The following is a 24401-nucleotide window of genomic DNA, read 5'->3' as shown; positions in this document are numbered from 1 at the left end:
TATAGGATACATGATTCACACCAGCAAATTTATAGTCCAGAAAGAAACCAGAATGTTTACAGGTGAAAAGCAAGTATAAAATACATTTATGGATGGAAAAATAGACATTTTCTTCTTTGGATGATAAAAGTTCAATAAACAGATAAGACCTAGGTCCTTCTTTAATTACTTCAAAGAAAACATAACTACTTTAAGCTGTTACTCGTGATGTTAGCGAGACATCTGTATCAATTAGAATACTTAGGGATACAACTACCGAAGTCCAAACCCCGGTAGTCGAAGGTACAGAGAATACTTATCAACTCATATGACAAAAACCAAAAAAACAGAAACAAACCGAAACCAGCATAAGGCCTACCTTGGGAAGTCACTTCAACAGGGTCTACATGATGTTGCCAGGGGTTCCTTTCCCTTATTTTATATCTTTGCTCTTTACTTTTAGCTTTATTCCCAAATGGTTACAAGATGGCGGCGTCAGCTCACATCTTCTGATTTTCAGTGAAGAAGAGAGACCCGCAACAGTGGAACAAACGTCCTGAGCTTGGCTCTCACGGGTTCACATTTGGACATGCGCCCTAAGCCGGTCTCTGTGGCATAAAAGAAATGGTTCCTCAAAGGACCTTGGAATACTATTGGGAAGAAGGAATAGAAAATGGCAGAATGAATATTGTCTGTCAAGTTTTAAGCACTTGTGTGTGGCTTCAAGACCCTCGTTTTTGTTTGTTTGAGTCGACGGTACTTAGAGATACGGTAGGCTTTCAACTTCACCAATGGAGAGACCTTCCATTGTCTTTGTGTCCCTGGGACTTCATGCTATAAAGCCGCTCTCCACAATACTTGTTGGCTGAATGAGTGAACATGAGACGTCCCTGAAGTTCGTGGAAATCGTCGCTGGACTTTGCCATCGACTTGTGCGATCAAACAAAATAAGGATTTCCGTGTATGCGCATAAATGGTTTGGGGAAAATGGTCAAAGATGGTCAAACTAATGCAAAGAGGAAATTGTTAGACTCCATTAAAGCGTCCTGAAAAGGTTTTACAAGTTGAGATCTTGGCCTGCATTTTAAAATTTGGATTCTTTTTGATCTCTTTCACCTTTTAGGTATAAAATAAACACCATATTTCCTCTGGCATTTCAGAGAACTGAACTTGATGATTCTGGCGGCGTTATTTTGCTCTTTCGAGACATTCAACAGCAAGCACATATGTGTCTGACTAAATGTCACTGTGCTTAAGATTTCTGTAATTTGGATTTAGAAGCTGGCGAAGGGAGAAGGAAGACAGGACTTGTAAGTTTTTTATTACCCTGTCCCACGATGTTTCTTTGTTCATTTGATTCTAATGATTCCAACAGGAGTTGAAACAAAAGCTGAAGGATTGGCCTACCATGGGTTAATTACTTAGTAAAAGGGCTATTTCTTGAGTCTGATGGTGGGGAATGGGTCAGAAAAGACTAATTAGACAGGCTTCAAGTTCTAGGGAAATTCTAGTGGAACAGGTGAAAATAAACTGGTGATAATTGAGGGGCTAATTATCCTCCACCTAGCAATTGGCCACCAGGTGTTCTGTAGCACATAAAAGAAGGGACTGACAGAGCAACAGAGGCTTTTTTTTTTTTCCAGGAGAGATGAGGAGAGGGGGAGAAAAAACACACACAAAAAAAAACCCCAGAGGAATTTGAAGTCTGTAAAACGGTGTTTCTTGTATTTTCCACTTGTTCTTTCCTGCCGCCTTGGTAGAAAACTGGACCAGGGATATGTGCTTGTGTTTTATTTGTTTTTAAAGAGCAAGTGTCCCCTCTAGTCTGTATACCCATGAAGAATTTTGGTGTTGGGGGAACCTGGGGGACTCAGTGGTTTAGCACCTGCCTTCAGTCCAGGGCGTGACCCCGGGATCCCGGGATCGAGTCCCACATCAGCTCCCTGCATGGAGCCTGCTTCTCCCTCGGCCTGTGTCTCTGCCTCTGCCTCTCACTCTGGGTCTCTCATAAGTAAATTAAAAAAATCTAAAAAAAAAAAAAAAAAAAGAATTTCGGTGTTGGGTATACATCTACATCTATCCTTATAATTAAGACTATGCTGACGATCTCCATGGTGCATTTGGAAAGGCCAGGATGAGAAGCAATGAAAGCCCACCGGTCGGAATTGTCATGAGCGTGGCTTCGTGATCGCACACCTCCTCTCACACGTGATGATGAGTTCCTAGACTATATCTACTGGTAGAGGGGGCTGTTACCAAGATATCCCGTGAAGGATCTTTTGACTCCCTTTTTCTGTCCTAATCTGTCATTTGGCTAAAGATCAGCACTCAGAGTTCAGTAGCCACACGGGACTGTCTTTGGTGTTATGTCTTACAGGTAACGCGGATACCTGGGATTAAGGATTACTTAGCAGGAACGTGACATCCCATTCCGAAGCATGTCCACAGGCCAGGATGGCAGGACAGAGGTGGGAAACGTTTTTTTAAATGGCAAGAGTGAAACGCAGGCCGTGAGAAGGATCAAGCTCAGACATACCTGCCTCTCGTCCACCGGCTCTGACTGCGCAGCGTTGCACGGGACGGGCTCCTTCTGTGGCCTGGGGTGGAGACAGCACTGCCTCTGGGCCACTTGGCCCCCATCACTGACCGCCTGCCCTTCCAGGCCGTGTGCGCTCCACGGGGGGTGGGGGGAGCTCCCTGTAGTGAGGGCGCTCTAGGCTGCAGGGTAAACGGCTGCCCCCCACCCCGTAGTTGCCATTTCCCTTGGAAAGCAGAGCAGTGTAAGGGTGACTTGGCAACCAGGTTTGAACCATAGCTCTGCCACGTACTAGGGCTGTGACTGAGCAAAGACCTTAAATTTGCTGAGTTTTGCTTTTTCTCATCTGTAAAATGCAAGTAATAATTACAAACTTGCAGGGAACCTGTTAGGATTAAATAAGATGTGAAATGCCTTTTGCACCATTTAGGGTCCACCTGGAAAAACCAAACTGCCCTGTGGTGTGCAAACCCCATGAGTGTATCGTACGGGAAACTGGATGCAGAGAACGTGTGACCCATGTAATGGAATAGCTCAAAAGACAAGCAGAGAATGGTTAGGCACCTGGTGGTTAGCAGCAGACTTGCCGAGAGGCTGGAAGGAGGGGGGACAGGGAACTCGGGGATTGTGCTGGTTTCGGCGAGCCCCACTGCACCCACATGGCTCCGTGGAGGACACGCTGGCAGCGCTGCTCTCAGAAACAGAGAGAGGAGGAGAAACATCTCTCCCTCCAGCCTCCATCCCTTGCATCCCATTAGCTGAACTCATCCAGAAGCTGCCAGACACGGGGGCCAGCCCGAGAAATACAGCAGCCTGCTGGACCCAACTCCCCTGGGATCTACAGGGACTGGGGGGAAGGCAAACAGTGGCTCAGGGAGTAATAGTGCAACGACTGCTGCCCTTGGCGTGTCGCCTGGTACGTGGTTGGGGAGTCAGGGGATCCTCGTCCTTCCACTCCCTTGGGTCCACAGGTCTTGTAGTTCTCTTTCTCTTCTCTTTCTTCCTTACTCCAATCTTTGAAAGGTCCCTTAGAGCCTCTGAGAGGTTAGGGAGGAAACATCAGCCTCTGCCTCAGGCCTGTATTCTCTCTAATGTTTCTTCCTACACAACGGACCTCCTTGGAATCCCTTTCTTTATCTTCATTTTCTTTTTCCTCTGAGAGAAAATAATTTATTCTTTAGATGAATGCAGGAAATGAGGACTTTTCTACAGGCCTCTCACTTCTTGCCCCCAAGGGGAACCTTCCAGATCCCAAATTGTCATCCTAAATCCAGGGATCTTAATTTACCTTAAAAGCATACATTCCATGTATTTAGTCATGTCAGGTGCTAGAAAAGCCTACCACAACTGCCTTTGGTAAATGCAACTCTTCGGAACAATAGCCATGCCTGATTAGAGGAAGACCAATTCTTAAATAGCACCTGGAAAATCAAGCAACTTTATCCTTGATCCCTGGCTACACTTATTAGAGAGTTCTTCACAGACGTGTGTGTCTCATCTCCCTGCCGTTGGCAGGCCATCAAAACTGCGAGCCCTTGATGAGGAGATGGATGAGGAGACTGGAAACAATACAAAAATACACATGTCCTTACAGTAAACCTGGGTTTGATGGAGGAACAGGAAGGAAGGAAGATGGAGAGCCAAAATGAGCAAGACCAGATTCCCTTCATGGTCTGGCTGCTGTCAATGATTGTCCTGAATGAAGGAATATTGAATTGTTTTCAGCATCTTCTGAATAAGGAGGCCATATACCTTCTGAAAGATTTTGAACCAAAAAAAAAAAAAAAAAAGAAACCCAAAAAGTTTAAAGATTTGACTTATTGAGAAGTAAGCCTCAGTGATGTGAGTAATTAATCTACTGTGGGCTACTCTGGCCTTGTTTTATACCATTCGAATGAGACATTACAATATAGCAAAGCCTGCTTTTCCTTTTTCTTTTTAAAGTTCAGTTGCCCCACATAGAATCTTCAAAGGCTTATCACTTTCTAAAAGCTGAACGAAGGACCAGATAACATTGGTATTATAAAATAGATGACTTTTTCATTTTTCTGTGTTTAATATGTATGTAGAAATTAGACGTTCAAGATCAGAGTAAAGACTACAATCACCTTTTTCTTCTATTGTGAAAGTACCTAAGAAGTCCCCACACTTAGAGCTAGGCATTAGGAGAAGCATCTGTGGAGCAGGGAGTCATGGGGATGAAAGGTTATAGATAAGAGAACTCTGAGTGTGGATTTTAATCCAATTGGGAAGCTGTCAGCGGCATAATTAGAAGAATAAGCTGCGTAGGGACCATGCAGAATGCAGCCGCTAAACCACAACCTATGACAATTTAGAAAATCCATCTTTTTTAGCCTTAAAATAAAAGCTTTCCCCACTTCAAGGACTGTCTGGAGAGTATGTCTTCTGTAAACTCTGCACGAAGACCGATTTAAGATTGCCCAGAGAAGAACACAACATATTTCATTGGGGATACTTTTCCAAATTAGAATAGTGCTTCCCCAACAGTTTTTTTTTTTTTTTTTTAAATCTTGTTAACTCTTCAGTAGTTTGAAGTTCTTGATTTTGTGTGGCTTATGTGTTCCTATTTTTTGAAAAGATACTTAGCCGAAGCCTAAATTCGTCAGGAAGAAAAGTCAGGAAGGTCTGACTTAGCGCCCGTAGCCACCAATTCCCAACAGAAGAGAGAGGTGACTAAATCAGCCGAGTACTGGGTGGAAGCTTCTGGACAGGCCAAAGGATCTATTACCCGGAAAACCAGCACGTGTCCGAGTAGAGAGAAGGGCGAGGAAAAGGGGATTAGAGATTCTAAGCCAAAGTAGTAAATTATATGAGCACTCTAAGCTTTCGGGGGGACGCCTGATGTTTTCATTAGTTAAATGTCGTTATTCTTGGCGAGTAGCAAAAATTCACTCAAGCTAGTGAGACAAAATAATCGAGATATTAATTTGTGATTTGCGGTTGTCCTTCAACCTCTTCTTTCCTCATTTCAAATTGATGGCCAGACATTTTTTAAAATGTAGTTATTTTCCACTCTTATTTTTTTTCCAGCTTCACCGAGATACAATTGACATACGTCGCTGCCTGAATTTCAGGCATGTTGCATGAAGATTTGACTTACGCATATTGTGACCTGATCACCACAGTTAAGTTTCACTAACATCCATCATCTCATATAGATACACTAAAAATAAATGGAGGAGGGGAGAAAAAAAAATCATTTTCTCCTTGTGATGAGAACTATTAGGATTTCCTCTCTGAACACCTCCTCTGTGTATCAGACCGCGGGGCTCACCCTAGCCATCATGCTATACATGGCATCTCTAGGATTTATTTATCTTATAACTGGAAGCTTGTATCTTTTGGCCACCTTCTTCCAATTTCCTCTCCCTTTCCCCCACCGCTGGTCACCACACATCTGATCTTTTCTATAAGTTTTATGAGTTTGCTGTTTTGTTTTAGATTCCACCTACAAGTCACGTCATAGAGTATTTGTCCTTCTCTGGCTATTTCACTTAGCATAAGGCCCTCAAGGTCCATCCATGTTTGATCACAAATGGTGCATTTTCCTCATTTTTTATGGCTGAATTATATCCCATTGTCTATTTATACCACCACTTCTTTATTCTCATTTATCGATGGACACTTGGGTGCTTCCATGGCTTGGCTACGACACATTGCTGGATCTCCAGGCTCTTTATATTTCACAGGTTCAGGGTCATTTGCAGGATGCAGACCAGTAGTTGCTTGAAGGCTTTAGCTCTTTCTGTCCTTTGTGAAAGCTTACGCTCTTTGAACAGATTATGTAAGGAAGGAGAGAAAAAGAAATGCTCTTAAGAGAGTTTAGAAGGGAGAGGATGAGTTCAAGAACGAGAGTTTTTTTCCCTCTCCTGTTATGGTGAGAGGATAGCTTTTGTGGGTCATGTTGGTAGCAGAGTCTTGCTCAGTGCTCGTGACAGTGACCTCAGAAGGGGCATAACCTCAGAGGGGATGGAACTGTGGCCACTGCTGGAGCCTAGACCGAAGGCACAAGATCCTCCAGCTTCATTAGAGTTTCACACTCGCTAAGCTGGGCAAGAAAGCAGCCGAGCCTTGAAATCCAAAGAGAACTTGAGGGCTGAGATAACATGTATTTTAGCATTAATTCCTGCTGACTAACGGCCACTCGGTGAGGGAGACTTCCTGAAGCGCTGATGTTGCCCAAATCCCTGGAATCTTTGAGTGGGCGTGAGAGTAGGAGCAAAAACAAATGAGCTGAAACTCGCCAGCATGGTAGGATGAGGACGGGAGATGAATTTAAGCAGACTTAGAAAAGTAAGTAAAATGTGATATTTTTCATAGTTTATGGACCGACATATAGACCCGCTATACTTAGGCGGAAGTGCAACATTTACCTTAAGGATAAGAGTATATTGTAATCCTTGCTTCCGTCCCCAAACCTACCTCTGCCTTGCTTACCGTACTCTAGCTGAGCTGATTAGTCCTCAAGCTGCCCTCCTCCTTTTTCCCTGAGGATCTTTGTGTTTTAACTTCCTTTTGCCTGAAAAATGCTCCTTCAAATATTTGCATGACTGGCTTCTCCTCACCTTTCAGATCTTGCTTGAAATGTCATTTCCTAGGAGAGGTTATCCCTGGTCATGCTAATGAAAAGATCCTTCTCTCACAGCCACTTCTATCACAAAGTGGTTATTCTCACTTACCCTACTTTATATTCCTTCTTCGGAATTATCATAAACCAGTTAGATAGGTAGAGTGATTGATGATAGATGATAGATAGATAGATAGATAGATGGAAAGGATATTATTTTTCTAGACCCGCCTTCCAAACACCACAGACCGAGTGCCTTAACAGCAGAAATTTATTTTCTCACAGTTCTGGAGGCCTGAAATCCAAAATCAAGGTGTTGGCAAGCTTAATTTCTTCCGAGGCTTCTCTTCTTGGCTGGCAGATGGCCTCTGTCTTGCTATATCCTCACATGGTCTTTTCTCCGTGTGTATCTGTGTCTTAATTTCCTTTTTCTTGTGGGGACACATGACATACTGGATTAGTCATTGGCCTACCCATACAATCCAATTTTCCTTAATTACCTTTTTTAAAGGCCTCCAAACGTAGTGACATTCGGAGGTAGTAAGGACTGGAACTTCAACACATGAATTTTGATGGGATGCAATTCAGCCCATGATAGATAGATAGATAGATAGATAGATAGATGATAGAATCTCAGTAACTTCTGCTGGGAGAGACACTCATCTGGCCGTGGGCCTAAGGGAAGAGGTCTGGGATCCTTCTACTTGTGTTTCCCACATTTAGGGATACCTGGCATCTCTAATTCCTAAGCCTTGTGATGCTAATGGCATGAATCAGTCTGTGTCTTCTGAGCTCCTCTCATCCCCCCTCCTTTACTTCTTTCCTCTACTACTCACTTAAGAAAACATAAAAAACTCAAATCACATTAGGTGACTAGTCATACAGCTACTTCTTGCCGTCTGAAACATTGTTGGCATTTTTTACTGTCTGTTGTCTTTTCTCTTATTCACTTTATCATTTGATTTTTATACATTTTTTTTCTTCCTTTATAATCATTCTAGAAGGATTTCATGATGGTGTGGAGATAATCTGCGGATGCAATGCTTTGTGGTTAATTTAGTCTAGAATCTGCTATGTTATTTTTAGTTTTGTTTAATAAGACATTAAGGTCCTAATACCTCGTTCTAAATAGTAAATCCTGATGGATTCCTTATTAATTGTGCAAAAGTTCTATCACTAGTGATCAATGTGTTTATTTTTACAGGATTAATTACATAGAAGGAGTATTATCCAGGAAATTATAAACATTATATCTAACACTGGTTCTCATTTCTATGGATTTGGTGAAATTTTTATGTATAAACCTGGGTCGATACCTAACAAAATGATACCACATCACACAATAACACTTAGGTAATTAGAAAAGATAATCTGGCCCAAGGCAGCTTTTGGTTTCGGTTCTTATTACTTGCCTAGACAAACTCTGTGTAGAGTCCAACCGGATTAGCAGCTTGTTCTTCAAACATGCCTCACAGATTTCAGCCTGGGTGTATTTGTTTGGTGTATTTCTTCCTTTTTAGATGATTTTAAGTGATAATTCATCTTCATTTGTTAAAATCCTTTCCATTTTTCAAAGCCTACCTCAAAAGTCATCTTTTTTGAGGTTCCTAACTAGATGTTTTCTCTCTCTTTTGGATTTAATATTTCTATTCCTCTTCTGGCCCTTACTTGATTGTAGTCAAATTGTAAGTATATTATTCTTACTACACTAAAAGCATCTAGAACATAAAGTTTCAGTCAATTCCTCATGAGTGCCTCTGGAACTACATTTCATTTAGCAAGAGCTCAATAAAATTTGTTGATTTGACTTAAATTCCTAGGTCACAGTGACCTTAGTCGATAACTAATGGGAAATATGAATTTATTTAAATACCAATCTCTATAAAATGATTAGAAAGCTAAATCTGCTTTTAATACTGTTCTGCATCCTCCTGCCAAATTCAAACCCAACCAAAGCATTGTAAATCCAAAATCATACTTAATTTTCGTGTTACATAGGTAATGTGGGATTTGTTTTTGTTTTCTTTCTTTCTTTCTTTCTTTCTTTCTTTCTTTCTTTCCTTTTTTTTTGCATTTATAAAGATTAAAGGATAGTCTTGAAAACTGATTACATAGACTCATAAGAAAAGGTTTTAGGACAAATTTAATATAGTCTTAAAGACCTGTCGGTCTGTTAAGTACAAAAAGACCCCAGGAGTATCTTTGGCTATTATTAGAATAACAGAAAATGAAGAAGATATCTGTTTAGGAGATATTCCTGCTAAAGCAGAATTGAGAGCAGAGAGCAGTAGTTTAAGAAGGGAAGAGAGCAGAACTAAGCAGATGATACATCTAGTAGTTTTTCCCCAAGAGGTTTTGAGTATAAAGAAGTGGCACTACCAATGTACTAAAAGCCCTTCAGGGAATCATGAAGCTTCAGTGCATTGATCTGTGCCACGGAATAGGAAATTCAGAGGAGTGAAGGTAGGTTGGCCTCAATAATTTCAGAAGAGTTTGACTTCCTTGAAACCAACACACATTTCAATATAACAAACAGTATAATTTTTCAACGTTGTACAGCATTACTGAGTGATAACCAAGGATTTCCTCATCTTGTTTGTTCCACGGCTGGGTCATCACAGCAAAAATAGAGCAACGTTTTTTTTTTCCTGCATACTGTACATGCGACCAGGCAGTAGTATGGCACACACACACACACACACACACACACACACAAAATGATAATACAAGAAGATAGAGGATTAGGTGTTTTTAAGAATCGAGCAAAAGGAGTAGCTGACAAGCTAGTACTTTGTCACATTATATCTACTCGGTAAGGGAGTTATAGGTTAATGCCTCAAATCTGGTCAATGGTGAGTAAGTATTAATTGACAGTTATAAGCCGATCAGAAAGAAGTAACAGAAGTAATAAAAAAAATACCTTTTTTCTATATTGTGAAAGTTGGCAAATCATGCTGCCAAAATAAATCCACAGCATATTAGAACAGGTTATAACATCAAAAAACCCCTCGTAGTTCCTTGTTATGCATAGGGGGGCCTAGTGCACAGATTTCTGAACTCTTTTAGTCCTGTGCCCAAAGCTAATTAGTGGAAAAGCCAGGACTAGAATTCCAGCCACCTCTTCTTTGGGTTCACTTATGCTTTTTCTACTCCTCACAGTGCCAAAGACAAACCCCATTTATTGAACAATATATGCAACAACTATTCTGATCATTTACCATAAAGCATTTGAAGCCTTAATTTCTTAAAAATCAGGACAATTTATAACATTCTTTAATTATCTTTGTGTGTGGTGATGCATATTCATCTCGCTAAAAGGAGTAGATGATAACCAAATGCCTTCATTCATTCATTCATTCATTCGACCAACATTTACTGTGGTCCTCCTATGGATTAGTCTCACCCAAATCTATTGTTTCAGTTCATTGACAATATCCTTACCAATGGTGAGTTTTTGATACAAACAAGCACATTCAGAGAGTTTAAGGGGAAATAAATAGGGTTTATAAGGCACATTATTTAAGACCTTTTCATTGGGTGCTCAACCTATTTTCTTCCCTGGCTATAAACAATTCCTTTAACCTCAGTCAGTCATTTGTAAACCAATGCCCTTAATTCCAGAACTGTTGAGAATATAGATGCGTCATTGCACTTTCAGTCTTTTATGTGGTAAGTGTGGAACACAGTCATTTTGTTATGAATAAGGATACAGGGAAACGAGATCGGTCTATTATAATAGATGGGATCTACTGGTTTTTAGGAAATAATGTCCTAAATATAATGTTATATAAAAATGAAATAATCTTAATGGCTATTTAACTCTCTCGCTGGAACTTGGTTATTGGGCAGCAGTCAGGAGCTTTTGGGGGGCATTCGCAGTGGATTTCTTTTTATAGCTTTCATGATTATTAGGCAAAAGCATGTCATGAGAATAGTAAAGCCATGCCTTTTGCTTTCTGAGCAGGTCTCTGTAAGCAATTTAATATGGTTCACCGAGAGAGGGTATGGTAGCTAGTCCATGTTAAGCCTAAACAAACTGCAGTAGAAATTGAAATGGTTGTTCCTGGCTCAATTCATGCCCCTGGATTAAACTGAAATATTACCCATGTCATGTAGGGATATTGAAGAGAGTTGTAATTCTGTTGGTTTCAACTAGGTACTGCCAGCAGTAACTGCCTTATGAAAAACAGTGGAAATACATTTCCCGAAGAATTATTAGTAAAAGGTGAAACTCCAACAAGAAGTGCAATTCAAAATAGTAATAAAATAAAGAATAAGGAAAATTATTTGCTATCTACAAGAATAAAATTATGGAAAGCTGTCATCAGTGAAATTACCCTCCTCATAGAATTACAGAATTGTTTAGATTTCTTTTACTGCTGCTGTTGAGTAAGCCGAGTTTACATTGTTTCCAGAGATACACACATTATATTATTTATTTCCATAACTGGTAAAATTCCAGCATCATAAATAACTTTCCCACGGCCTGTGTGGTTTTATTTAGTGTGTACATATTAATGCCTTAAATTACATTTCTATAGCACACTCAATGAGCATACTAATAAAATCACAGCCGCTTCAATGACCTTGAGACTGAACCTCAGTCCTTCACCTACAGAATTTTAAAAACACAGACATGGAGGAGGCAGCGGGAAGATGCATAAGTAATTGCGGATTCAAAGCATATGTTTATCTCTGGGAGTATTTGCTCCTCAAATGTTGTTAATATTTAAATATACATTTTCGGGAAGCAGCCATTCTCTAATAATAACTCTTTCGACCAACCTAAAATTTTGCAGGCTGCCAATCTTCCAGTTAGACCCATTCACTGTGCTGCTCCGTCTAATAGTAATTGTCAATTGGACAATCCCTCTAATCACCAACGCACTTTGCAGATATTCACCCCGAAAACTCATGGAACTCCCCTGCGATGTAGTTCTCTCCCTTCCTAAAGGAGGGACAACTGAGGGTGAGTGACTTGTCCTATAACTGCGAAGGAGAGCGAAGGACAGGACCGGGGTTAAGATTCTGGGACCAAAAAAAAAAAAAAAATTCTGGGACCAGCAACAGCTAAGATCAACAATCTGGTCTCGGCAAAGCCATTTTTGGATGTGGGCTCCCTAATGGAAAGTGAAATCTAGAGACACGAAGATATTAAAGACTATTTAGTTAAGTGGATTTGTGCTTTGCCGGGTAGATTTCTGTTTCCCTAATTCATAAGGTTGGGATTACAATAAAAAGTAAAATGGGACCAACAAAAACTCTAATGTAATGAATGATAAGCTTTAGAAATACTGTTACAACCTGGGGTACTCCCAAAGCTCACTCCCATTCAACCCTCAGAAAATTCTTGAAAAGAACGTCTTCTCTGAGAATATTCCTATCGAGGACATTTAGGGAAGGGCAATATAGATTTTGTGGTTATCTGGTAAACTAAGCATTATCCCCAGTATCCCGTCCCCTTCTTTTAGCGCTAATGTTACCATCACAGTTAAAAAAAGTAAGCAGACGAAAAGGTATTTTTTGGATGGTTGGTTTTATACCATCTGCTGTTCTGAGGAAAAATCAAACTGAGAAAAGTATATTTTTATTTTTTACTTTTTTTTATTTTTTTGAGAAAAGTATATTTTTAGAAATTATTTACGTTCTACATGATATCTCTACCTTCTACAATAAAATATTTTTATTAAAAATTAGATCAATTTGTTTTTCTGATGAAGGTAGTGTCTACACTTATAAAACTGTTCACACCAATGTCATTGAACACTATGAAAACCAGAAAATTAAGGTTTGGTTACAATTTTCATAAAGCAGAGGATATGATAGAAATCTAAAAACAAAAACAAACAGAGAAATCTGTCCATTAGGATAAGACTAGAGGAAGTAGAAAAAAAAAAGAGAGACATGGCTAATTACTATTCTGGGCAATTATTAGTGTACTCTACTTCCTAGAAAATTCTAAACCACAAGCTCACTGAATATTTTAGACCTAGAAGGATAGCAAGAGAGATTATCCTTTAATATGATGTTTTCATTTAATACTGCATTTCCTTGATTCTAAGACCCACATTTTTTTTTTCTTATTTTAACATCGGTGAAATTGAAATGCATCCTAAAATCAAAAGTATCTTATTATTGCTGTTGACTAATGTTTCCAAATTTCTCATAAGTATTCATCCTTGGAATTCATTAACGAAAAACCAGAATTTAGGGGACTTATCAGGACTTCCTTGAACTGTATATTCTGCATTTTTCGTAACACACTGTTTATGTGTTTTACATAATAATGAGTGACCACAGTAATAAAAAATGAATCATTTTTCCATGATAGGGTTATAGTGAGAATTTCAGAGGTTTCCTATTAAAAAGCAACAAATGAGTGAATGTGTGGTTTGTCAATATCATGAATCAATATGTTGTAATAACCCATAAATCTCTACCTGATATAGACATTATAATAGGACACATTTATGAAGTTGAATAAAAGTCATTTAATGAAAGATTGTGCCAAGTATTTAATATTACAAGTTATTACTCTTAAAAGGAAAATGTAAAGTACAAAACATTAATTGACTCATCTGAAAATCTTGATCTTTGTTTCACAACAAATATTCCAGGTGTTCAAAATATTTCTTCCTTTTTGCACTGATGTTGATTTGATTGAATTAAGAGTTTATCCAAAGCAGACTCAACTTCTGCAAGTTTGTTAAGGTATGTGCTGCTTCATAGAAACTCTTTAGCAACAACAGCCACAACAGTATAAAACTATTTTTTCAGCTTGCCTTGATTGCGATGTTGAAGTCAATGTTGCTTTTGCTATTTCTTTTTTATTTTTTTATTATTTTTTTTGCTTTTGCTATTACATATTTTAGATCAATTTCCAGTGTCGTTTCACAGTGTTCCACAACAACATTCTCATCTTCCTTCTTTTTTTTTTTTTTAAAGATTTTTTTTTTTAATTTTTTTATTTATGATAGTCACACAGAGAGAGAGAGAGAGAGGCAGAGACACAGGCAGAGGGAGAAGCAGGCTCCATGCACCGGGAGCCCGACGTGGGATTCGATCCCGGGTCTCCAGGATCGCGCCCTGGGCCAAAGGCAGGCGCCAAACCACCGCGCCACCCAGGGATCCCTCTCATCTTCCTTCTGTTACATTTCTTTTGTTAAAATATTTGCAAAGAAGCGTACTGATTGCAAATATCCAAACACTACAAGATGCCAGTGGATACTGCGGGGAAGTATTAGAATAGCATAACATTTGGATTTCCCAGCAAAATGAACAGTACTACAGATGTTCATAGGTCGATCTTGCTGATTCAAGGACTCAAATTTGTTAATTCATGGAACACCCACTCATGAAATTCATGTGAATATGCAGTACTAACACTTCTTAATAATTATTTCATTGGCGAGAATGGCTTACTATGAGCTGCATAAAGGACTACGAACTCACAACTGCAAGCAGGAATGATTGATTAGTATAATTATTAAGCTTTAATTTTCACAGGAAAATTATAACATTTTTTCCTGTTTTCTCTTTTGATTTTTTTTTTCACAAGATTTTGGATTCAGAAACACATATAAATTTCCTAAGGAATTTCTACATGCAAATACAGCTGTCAACGAGACAGCACGTAGGACATAGAGTTGTTTACGGTGTCCTGTGCTTTTGTAAAGAGCAGGATAATCGGAATCAGAATTTACAGAACGAGTGCCAGCAGTCTAGAGGAAAATTCCAGAGGTAATAGTACAACACTTTGGGAACTCTTCCTCTAAACTAACTGGTTTTAAGGGAAGTGTAGAGAAGGGGAGTTCCTAAAGGAAACTAGTTCTACATAATTGCAAAGCCTTCTTAAAAGTCCAGCACTGAAGGCTTTAGTTCTCTCAGGATTCTTTTTCTTTGAACTGCTGCATCAACCATAATTTTGATGGCACACAAGATGTGATAGTGTAGGGAAGAAAGCCCATCCAATGACTCAGAGTCAAGAACTGATTCCAAAGAATTGGAATATGAAAGCGAATATATTTCAGAAGAACTTCAACCAATTTAGTTTGCTTTTTTTATATATAGGCATATAATAAATGATTGTAAGCTATGTGTAATTAAGCCTGAGAACTCTTTCCATGAATATTAAATAGAGTTTCCAAGTGATAAGAAATTATTTTCCAGAAGTGTAATTGGTAGTCTTTTTTTCTCTTTATTGGTACATAAAATAATAATACATGTTATAATCAATGATATCTCAGATTTAATGAAAACAACATAGATGTGGGAACTGAGACTGAGAGATTACATGACTCCCCAAACATACTTGATGTTTTGATAAATGTATATACATATATAAATATATGTACATACTTTATACACATGAATATATGTACATATATACATATATATGTGTATATATAAGTATATGTACATACTTACATATGTAAGTCTAACATTTTAAGGCCTAACTATATTGATACACATAGATCAAGTACGTTAATTTTAACTCTTTTTTTTTTTTTAATTTATTTATGATAGTCACAGAGAGAGAGAGAGAGAGAGAGAGGCAGAGACACAGGCAGAGGGAGAAGCAGGCTCCATGCACCGGGAGCCCGACGTGGGATTCGATCCCGGGTCTCCAGGATCGCGCCCTGGGCCAAAGGCAGGCGCCAAACCGCTGCGCCACCCAGGGATCCCAATTTTAACTCTTAAATACTACTTTATCCCACGAATATCTCACAGTTTACCAAATCTCCTACTGATGAGCTTTTCCAATGTTTATTATTAACAATGCTGCAATAAGCATTTATATTAATTAACAGGACATTAGGAGCTCTGGTGACAAATCCGCCAGTGATGGCTCAGACATGATAGGACTTCATTCCTAGCTCACATACAGACCAAAATGCACATTCTAGATTGGTGATGGCTTTCCTCCAGGTAGGAGGGCCTCGGTCCTTCCATCTTAAGACTCCACTCTTTCATCATATGGCTTCCAAAGTCTCTGCTTGTTTGCTTCAAGCCAGTGGAAGAAGAAGGAGCATGGGGATTATGTGTGGCTGTTTTTCATGAGGCAGGTCTGGATGTGTTGTGCATTAATTCTGCTCACCTATTGCTAGATCTCAGCTGCAGGGCCACAACTAATGATAAGGAGGTTAGAAAATGTAGTCTAACTGTATGCCTAGGAAAAGGAGGAAATAGATTTGGTCAAGCGCTGTCACTTTCTGCCACAGAATCCTTATGTATGTCTCCTCGTGCCCACTTATGAGGGTCTGTCTAGTACATGCACTTATATGTGCAACCGCTAAGTCTTAGTGAATAAATCTGCAACTTGTTTTAAACATCAAATCACTATATGAGTGCTTTGCTATTCTCACATCTTAGTCAACTCTTGAAATGATCAACTCTTAAATTTTTGCAGTTTGATAGCTGCCGAGGAGTATCCAACCAACTGCTTTAATTTGCATTCTCTTAATTAATAGTAATATTGAGGATCTTTTCATGACTGTTGGTTACTCGGATGGCTTTCTTCTATAAACTCCCTGTTTCTATCTTTTGCTCACCTTTATAATTTACTTTTGTGTAGTATTTGTTTTTTATATATTCTTTTTTTTTTTTTAAGATTTATGTATTTATTTTAGGGGTGGGAAGGACATAGAGAGAGAATCTTCAAGCAACTCTCCGTTGAGCGTGGAGGCCAATGCAGCACTGATCCCATGACCCATGAGATTATGACCTGAGAAGAACCAAGAGCCAGACACTTAACTGACTGAGCCACCCAGGTCCCCCTGTTCTTGACATAGTCCAGATAACAATCCTTTGATGAGAATTTGCAAGGCAAACATATTCTCCCAATGGTGGCTTGTATTATCATTTTGTTTGCCTCTTGACATACAGAAGTTGGTCTTAATGTACTTAAATTTATTCTTTCCTTTATGCCTTTCTGTGTCTTGTTTAAAAAATTAACAAATATGGGATGCCTGGGTGGCTGAATGGTTGAGTGTTTGCCTTGGGCTCAGGGCGTGATCCTAGGGTCCTGGGATCGAGTCCTGCTTCTGACTCCCTACAGGGAGCCTGCTTCTCTCTCTGCCTATATGTCTGCCACTCTTTCTGTGTCTTTTCTAATTAAAAAAATAAAAAAATAAAAAAATAAAATATTTTTTAAAAATTAACAAATATGTCTACATCTTTTTCTATATGTTTTAAAGCTTTGCTTTTTATATTTAGCTTTAAACTCAATATAAAATTTATTTTTAGTTAAGTACGAGATAATGTTCTAACTTTCTTCCATCTGGATGGCCAATTGTATCAGCATCACTATTGAGTTTTTCTTTCTCAACTCTTCTGTGATTATATTTGTATGATATATATTTCCCATATATACACCAGAATCTATTTGTAAGTTCTATCCCATTGCAACCAAACCTTAACTCTCTGGGTTTTATAGTGTTCAATATTAGTTTAAACTATGTTACAAGTATATACTACATTTATAATAAAAACATATGGATCTAAATTTTTTTTAAAAAATTAGTGCAGCATGTAAGTTTATTCTATTATTTGGAAAATAAACTGTTTTCTTATCTCCAATTTCTAGAGTCAGTAGAAGATCCTCAAATTAAGATTGAGTTTCAAGGCAAAGATTATATCAAATGCATGGACATTATGAATCAACTGGTGAAACAGGCCAAACTGAGGAAGCAGAGTCAAACCTTTGTGAAGACCTTTCTAGAAAGCATAAACTCGAGTCCCATGGAGGCTTGATGGGCCCAGAGAAACTGATTAAATAGAGAGGCAGGTCTAAAAAGGAATTGTAAGTGTGGCCTTGACAAATGGAGTTAACTTGCATCAAATATGTAGATAATGCATAAAGTTCTGAAGACAGAACCAGTCTGAGCCAAAAGAAACAGACTTTTAGAGACTTGTAAAGGACTTTAGGCCTTCAAATTTCTACAAGCAAGAAGTAGGCTGAGAAGACTGCTGAGCAATCAAAAAAGAGCATGTTTTCCAAAGCCTTCATCAGAAGTGGGCAACAAAGATGATGGATGGTGATGTAGCTCACAGAAGGCGCAACCAAAGTCTGTGGATAATAACCAACTGGAGATGCTCTCTGAAACATAAGTGGAGCAGAATCAGAACCTGGTCAACAAATATTTCCTATGCCAAAGGAGGGTGAGTTGGCGGCATTTGATCAGTTGGATTTCTAGAACTGCTATTGGAGCAATAGCTGCCTTGTGATTAGCCTGTCCCTGGTCCACGGATATTGGGTACCTTGCATGGGGAGGAGGGGAAAGATAGAGGGGTAACTTGTTTTTTTTAAGTTCCTAGGTCTCTGGATTAAGAGAAATTGCACTTAGACCTGATGTAGATCATAAGAACCTCAACTTTGAGCCTGATGCCATGATTGGATTAGACTTTTTAAGAGTGCTTGAGGTAGTCTGAATTATCGGCCTCTGCTCTTTATTTCTTGCAGCATGCCTCATCATGGGCAGAGTATATATCCTTACTCTGACTTTGCGCTTGGCCATATGACATTTACATTTGACCTCTTACATATCTATTTGTATCATGAGAAGAACTTGTTCTAGTGGCTTCTTCCCCTCCCACCTGGGCCCTAGAATGAACATATGTGCAGCCAAGGCCACACGAAGGAAGCAGGACTGCCCAGCTGAGCCCATCCTAGACCAGCAGAGCTGATTCAGTTTGTCTGTAGATCCTTAAAAATATACAATTTTTTTTTAAGGCAGCAGTTGGCAAACTTTTCTTTAAAGGAGCAGATGATAAATATTTTGGGTGTTGTGGGCCATGTGATCTGGTTGTCTGTAGTACAAAAGCAACCATAGACAATCCATAAATGAGCATGGCTGTGTTCTAAGAAGACTATGGACATAAAAATTTTAAATCCATAAAATTTTCACACATATAAGATATTATTCTTATTTTGATTTTTTTCTCAACTATTTAAATACATAAAAACCATTCTTAACTCACTGGCTATAAAAAAAAAAAAAAGTGGCAGGTTGGATTTGGCTCCTTGGACAAAAATGGTTTGTTGACCCCCACTTTAAGGTACTGAGTTTTATAGTCTGGCCTGAAATACTCTTTACCACCCCAAGGTGGATCATCTATAGCCCATCACAGCAAATATTCTGAAAAATCCTTTATAGACACTACCCTCTTATCAAAGATTCACTTCTGATAGTAGCTGTTCAAACTTCATCTGCCCTCTTGTACTCTTTTTCTCTCCCTGCCAGCTCCTAGGCCCTTTAATTCCCACCCTTGTACCCCAAGTTATTTGTTATGTAAAACTATTTATTCCCTTATCATTTTTTATTCCATTTTCATTTTATCTTTCATCTCTGATAAGCAAAACCCAAATGCTCTCTGTGGGACCTGCCCTCTTAGAAGGTCAGGTACTTCGGAAAATGTACATATTTAATCATCTACCGAGGCACACACAGTTTTTTATGCCAAAAATATTACTACTCAATGCTGTAAGGGTATTCTTAAAGGCAATATTGTGTTTCAAACACTTTCAAAATGTAGTATTTCATACAGACAAGAATAAACAAGAGGCTGGACTGTGTCTCCCCCTGCCCCCCCATCATGGAACAAGAAGAAATGGCCCAGTAATGGATGAATCATAGTTAAATGAAAGCACAAACCCAGAAATTGTTAAAGTGTGATTCAGCACTACAAGTATTTTCAACTCCATTTCGGTAGATACTGACATTTAAACTGGGAATTCACTGTGACAACTACAGCAAAGCACTATTAGGTTACACACATCTGCACTTGCTCAGATAAACGCACTGACCAAACTCCCTAACTCCCTTTAGAGGGATAAGGAAACCCATTAATGGAAACTCATCACTGACCAGGATGGAACTGGTTATCGTTTGTCAAGGACAGGTTATAACATATCCCTTGGTACCTACAGCTATTTGACGTGCTTGTGGTATTTCAGACTGTGGAATATATTTTCTGGTCTAAAATCCAAATAAAATATAGGACAAAATCAGGCTTTCGCTATTTTCTTTTCTCCAAACTTCCCTTGTAAAAATTTAATCTGAGACTTTTTTTGCAGAATATTTTCTAGGACAAAGATATGGATCAGGACATCAACCCCATGGTGGTCAAGTTTGATTAATTCTGACCAAAACTTTAGAGGGAGAGGGAAAAAAAAAAAGAGGAGAAATCAGAGGGAGCAGGAGAGAGGCCATAAGGCCTGAGGGAGGGCGAGACAGGGAGGGGTGAGGGGAACCAGCAAGGAGGGAGAGGCAGGGAGCCAGCAAAGGCAGGGGTGGGACTTACATTAGAAAATGAGGGTTAATTTCTCCCGAAATCGCCTGGATAGAGAGGAAAGAAGGAGCTGTCTCAGTTCCTGCCTGATGGAAAAGACTTAATTAAAAATTTTAAAACTGCTGAAAGTGCTGTTTTATTGGCATAGTAGCTGTTTCCATGTTAACGGCACTTCTGAATTTTAAATAACAGCCGTTTTGCCTCTAGTTTGGAGGCTCTGGAACAGGGATACATTTATTAAAGTTCAAACAGGAAGATGGCCCAGAGATTGGAGGCCGTGACAGTTCCATGTTACCCGCCAGCTCTCACCAGGTGGTCTATCAGAGGGGTGCAGGGTGGCTGCTGGGCGGGGTAGACGGGACACACGCCACTCACACCAGTCTTCACGGAGCCACTTTGGCCCCAGCTGCTGGGAGAGCCTCCAGCGGCCAGCTGCCTCAGGCTCATGCCCTGCCAAGGCAGCCCACCTGCCCTGGGTGGCCGTGGGGAGGGGCCCAGGGTCCCCGCACTTCAGCCTCGGGCAGAGCAGCTGCGAAGGGCAGGAGCTCCCCAGCTCGCTGGAACGTGGAGGCCTTCTCGCCCAGATCGCCTTCCACTTTTTCCCCCTGCCTCTCGTGTTTCCTCCCCCTACTTTCCAGAGGGCGGATCCCTGATCCATATCCTGTACCCTGCTCCCTGCATCTCGGTGTCTGACTCCAGAGAAGCCAGCCTGCAGCCCTCGGTTCAGGAAAACCAGTGTTCTGGTTGGCTTGTGACGTCTGCTGCGGGCACGGATGAGCACGCTTTGGCAGGGCTGTTCGTCTAGACTCGAACCATCAGCGTGGACTGATCGGCAACTTTCTGAGCCTGACAGTCAACATCAAAGGGAACATGGGAATCCTGGGGGAGCAAAGCCCAGAAAGATCCAATTCTTTATTCATGAAGGCTTTACTGATACTCGCTCCATGCCAGGGAACATCTAGTAGTGGTACCAAAAAAATGAGAATATCCTTTAGTAGAGACGCCTTGAGACTTCTTCGAGAGGCGTGAAAGCCTGAAAACAAAGCAAAAAGTGCCAAGAAGGGGACGCCTGGGGGGCTCAGCGGTTAGGTGCCTGCCTTTGGCCCAGGGCGTGACCCTGGGGTCCTGGGATCGAGTCCCCCCATCGGGCTCCCTGCATGGAGCCTTCTTCTCTCTTTGTCTCTGTCTCTGTATCTCTCATGAATAAATAAAATCTTTTTTTTAAAAAAAGTGCCAAGAGAAGCTGGGAAGAGGAAATGAGGCAGATTTGTGCACCTGGGAGCCCGGGCAGGCCTGGGTTGGGCGGTGTGGCAGGTGCAGGGGTGAGGTGAGCGGCGGGGGCCTGGCGGGGGCCTGGCGGGGGTCAGCAGGGGTCAGCTTGGAACGGGCCAAGCCGGTGGGCGCCCTCGGAAAGGGGAGCAGCTCTGCACCCAGGCCCACCATCTGGGATGTGCGGGGGGGCTTGGGCCGCTGTGGACTCCAGCCCTGCCCGAGGTGCTCGAGGCCTCGTCCCTGTGGCCCTTTGTCCCCTCCAGGGGGCCAGTGTCTCAGGGGCTCCTTGGCCGGGAGCGGTGTTCCTCCACCTGCAGAAGGGATTCCTGCTCCCTGGGGTGGGGGTGGGGCGTATCTCAGTCCTGGGCCTGGAGTCTCAGGAAAGGGCTGAGGATCCCATCAGGAGGGGAGGGGGCTTCAGGTGGACAGAGGCTGGGGGCGGGGGGTCCCAAATAGATAAGTAACATACCCACTGCGAAGTCCGATTTCCCCGGTAGCCCCCCTCTGTTGCCCCAGAACTTCAGGGAAACTGCACAGCAGGGTGTCTGGGCTGCACCACAGGTGACCCCCAGGGTGCCAGCCAGCGGAGTTGGGAAGGGCCCTTGGCCTGGCAGCTGCCAAGGGACACAAGCAGGGGCCTGGCCACGCTCCCTGATCTGTCCGGGTCTCGGGAGCCCTAGGAAATCCCATGAACGCCTCGCAGTTGGAGCCCAGTGCAGATAGAGCGGCCAGCCCCAGTGAGGGGTGGGAGGGGAGGGGATGGCCCATAAGCCAGGGCCGGGGTGGGAGGGCCAGGTGGGAATGCACGACAGTCCCAGGATCCCCAGCAGGAAGGAGGCCACATGAGGCCCACCGTGGCAAAGGGGCCGTCCCCGACTTCCACAGAGCACTGACTTCTGCCTCGAGACCCTTCTCCCAACACTGTCCCCAAGAGGAGCATAGCTCCCTGGGCTGGAGACGACTGGGTGCTGGGAGGGCACCTGAGACCAGATAGACCTGGGCTGCAGGAGGCACAAATGCCCTCAGGGAGTGCCGGGCTATCCCCCAGACACGGGAGGCAGAGGGTGGCAGAGCCCAATGGTGTGGTCAGGGAAAGAGTGTGACCCATGCGGGAGACCCAGTGGTGCAGGGCGAGGCAAGGGTGCAGGCAGGTGCCGACATGAGCGAGGAGTGGGACGGGGTCCGGGCCCTCACCTGCTTCTGTGACTGTTTGGGGAGACAGTGGTGTGAGACGTCAGTGAGGGACGCTGGTAAAAGGACCAGAAGGAAGAAAAAGAAGACAAAGAATGAGCTAGATATGGGGAGAGGGTTCCTATGTGGGGGTTCGTTGTCCGGTGGTCTGGTAAAGTGTTTGGGTGGAGAAGACACCAGCGGCTGAGCGCCGTGCACCAGGCACACTTGGGACAGGTGGCCGATGGAGAGTTAGCATTCAGGCTGAGAAAGAATAGGAGCCTGGAAAATACTGTATTTAAGGAAAAATTGGAGGCAGTGGGATGAAGAGGATGCAGAGAATGTGGGGCAAAAAACCATGGGGGGGAAGGGGGAGATGTAGAGATGGGCATCTTGTAGAGTTGGGGGGATCGTGACCATCCTGGGAGGGGAAATAGTAAGGGTGAGGTCACCCCTGTGCCATGAGGCGAAGGACCAACGAAGTGGCCTCTGACCCCAGAGCCTGCGCCCATAGGCCGTGAGCCACCCAGAGCGCCAAGAGTACTACAGGCGACGACCCAAGTCCTTGCCGTTGCCTCACACGTCGCAACCCAGAGGAAAGATGTGAGGAGTCCACTCCGGGGGGCACGACAAAGGGAAAGTCGGAGCCTCAGAAGCGACTGTAGTTAAGGGCAGAGGGAGTGAGGGCCGTGCCCTTGGGGTGCCTACTCCGTGGTCCCCCGTCCAGTGTCCGTATTAGGCTCACGACCGCGCTCGAGGCAGAGGACAGGTGGAGTTTGGAGAAACCCTTCCCATGGGGCTTCGTCAGGATCCTCGTGCCTGAGACCCTCCTGCCTGAGATCTGCAACTCAACCTCCTCAAGGCACCAGGCCTGAGAAGTCTCCTTCCAGTTGGGGAACCCGAGGGGCCGCCCAGCAGAGGCCGTCGTGTCCAGGCGGGGAGTCCCCGGACAGGGCCACCCGTGCTCCAACTACCCAGCACTGCTGAGGGCGGCTGCGCAGCTGTTGGGCCCCCCGAGCTCTCTAAGACTGTTCTTTGACTCGAGTGTCTTTCTAGGTGAAGAGAAGGACCAGCCACCTCTCTCCTTTTTCCCTCTCCAAACCCAGCCTCAGCTAGCCACGCCTCAGGGGGCTGCTTGGAAGTCTAGCTTCAGGCTCCTGCGAGCTCCACCCCCCTACCCCACCCTTAGCCCACCCCCCTACCCCCCACCCCATAGCTTCTTTCCCGGGTGGGATCCAGGAACTGTAGCTACTCCACCAACACGCCACAACTGGGCATGGCACTCAAGAGTCAATCCCATTCTGCCTCCCTCCAAAGGGTAGATCTTTCATTTTTCCTCAGAATTAAGAAAATAAATCAATGTCATATTTTTCTTGTTTTATCATGCATATGATAAGGAGGAAAACAGGATCTACTGAAGAAGAACATGCAAATATGTGTGGTTTATAACGTGGAAAACGGAGTTAAACGAACTCGGCTCTAGTGGCCCCTGAATAATATTCACTTTTCTTGCAAATGGTGTTTAACTGATCTGGTTTTCGAACTACACAAAAGCAGAATTAATTA

The 24401-nt window shown here is 42.1% G+C and overlaps 1 long non-coding RNA gene across 9 annotated transcripts in view; it reads left to right on the top strand.

Annotated features, from left to right (window-relative positions):
• Positions 1-18837, top strand: part of LOC112641063 (uncharacterized) — a 159070-nt gene extending 140233 nt beyond the window's left edge. For 4 of the 9 annotated variants that reach the window (XR_007411604.1, XR_007411607.1, XR_007411600.1 and 1 more), the window contains 5 exons: positions 443-1289; positions 2357-2447; positions 5567-12072; positions 13721-13814; positions 17689-18837. This is a non-coding gene — a long non-coding RNA (uncharacterized LOC112641063). The remainder of the gene's footprint in view (positions 1-442; positions 1290-2356; positions 2448-5566; positions 12073-13720; positions 13815-17688) is intronic. The other 5 variants (XR_007411601.1, XR_007411602.1, XR_007411605.1 and 2 more) reach the window with 5 other exon arrangements.
• The last annotated feature ends 5564 nt before the right edge of the window (positions 18838-24401 follow it).

The sequence above is a fragment of the Canis lupus genome, chromosome 6, assembly GCF_003254725.2.
Source record: "Canis lupus dingo isolate Sandy chromosome 6, ASM325472v2, whole genome shotgun sequence".
NCBI lineage: Eukaryota > Metazoa > Chordata > Mammalia > Carnivora > Canidae > Canis > Canis lupus.
This window is presented reverse-complemented; position numbering and strand designations above follow the sequence as displayed.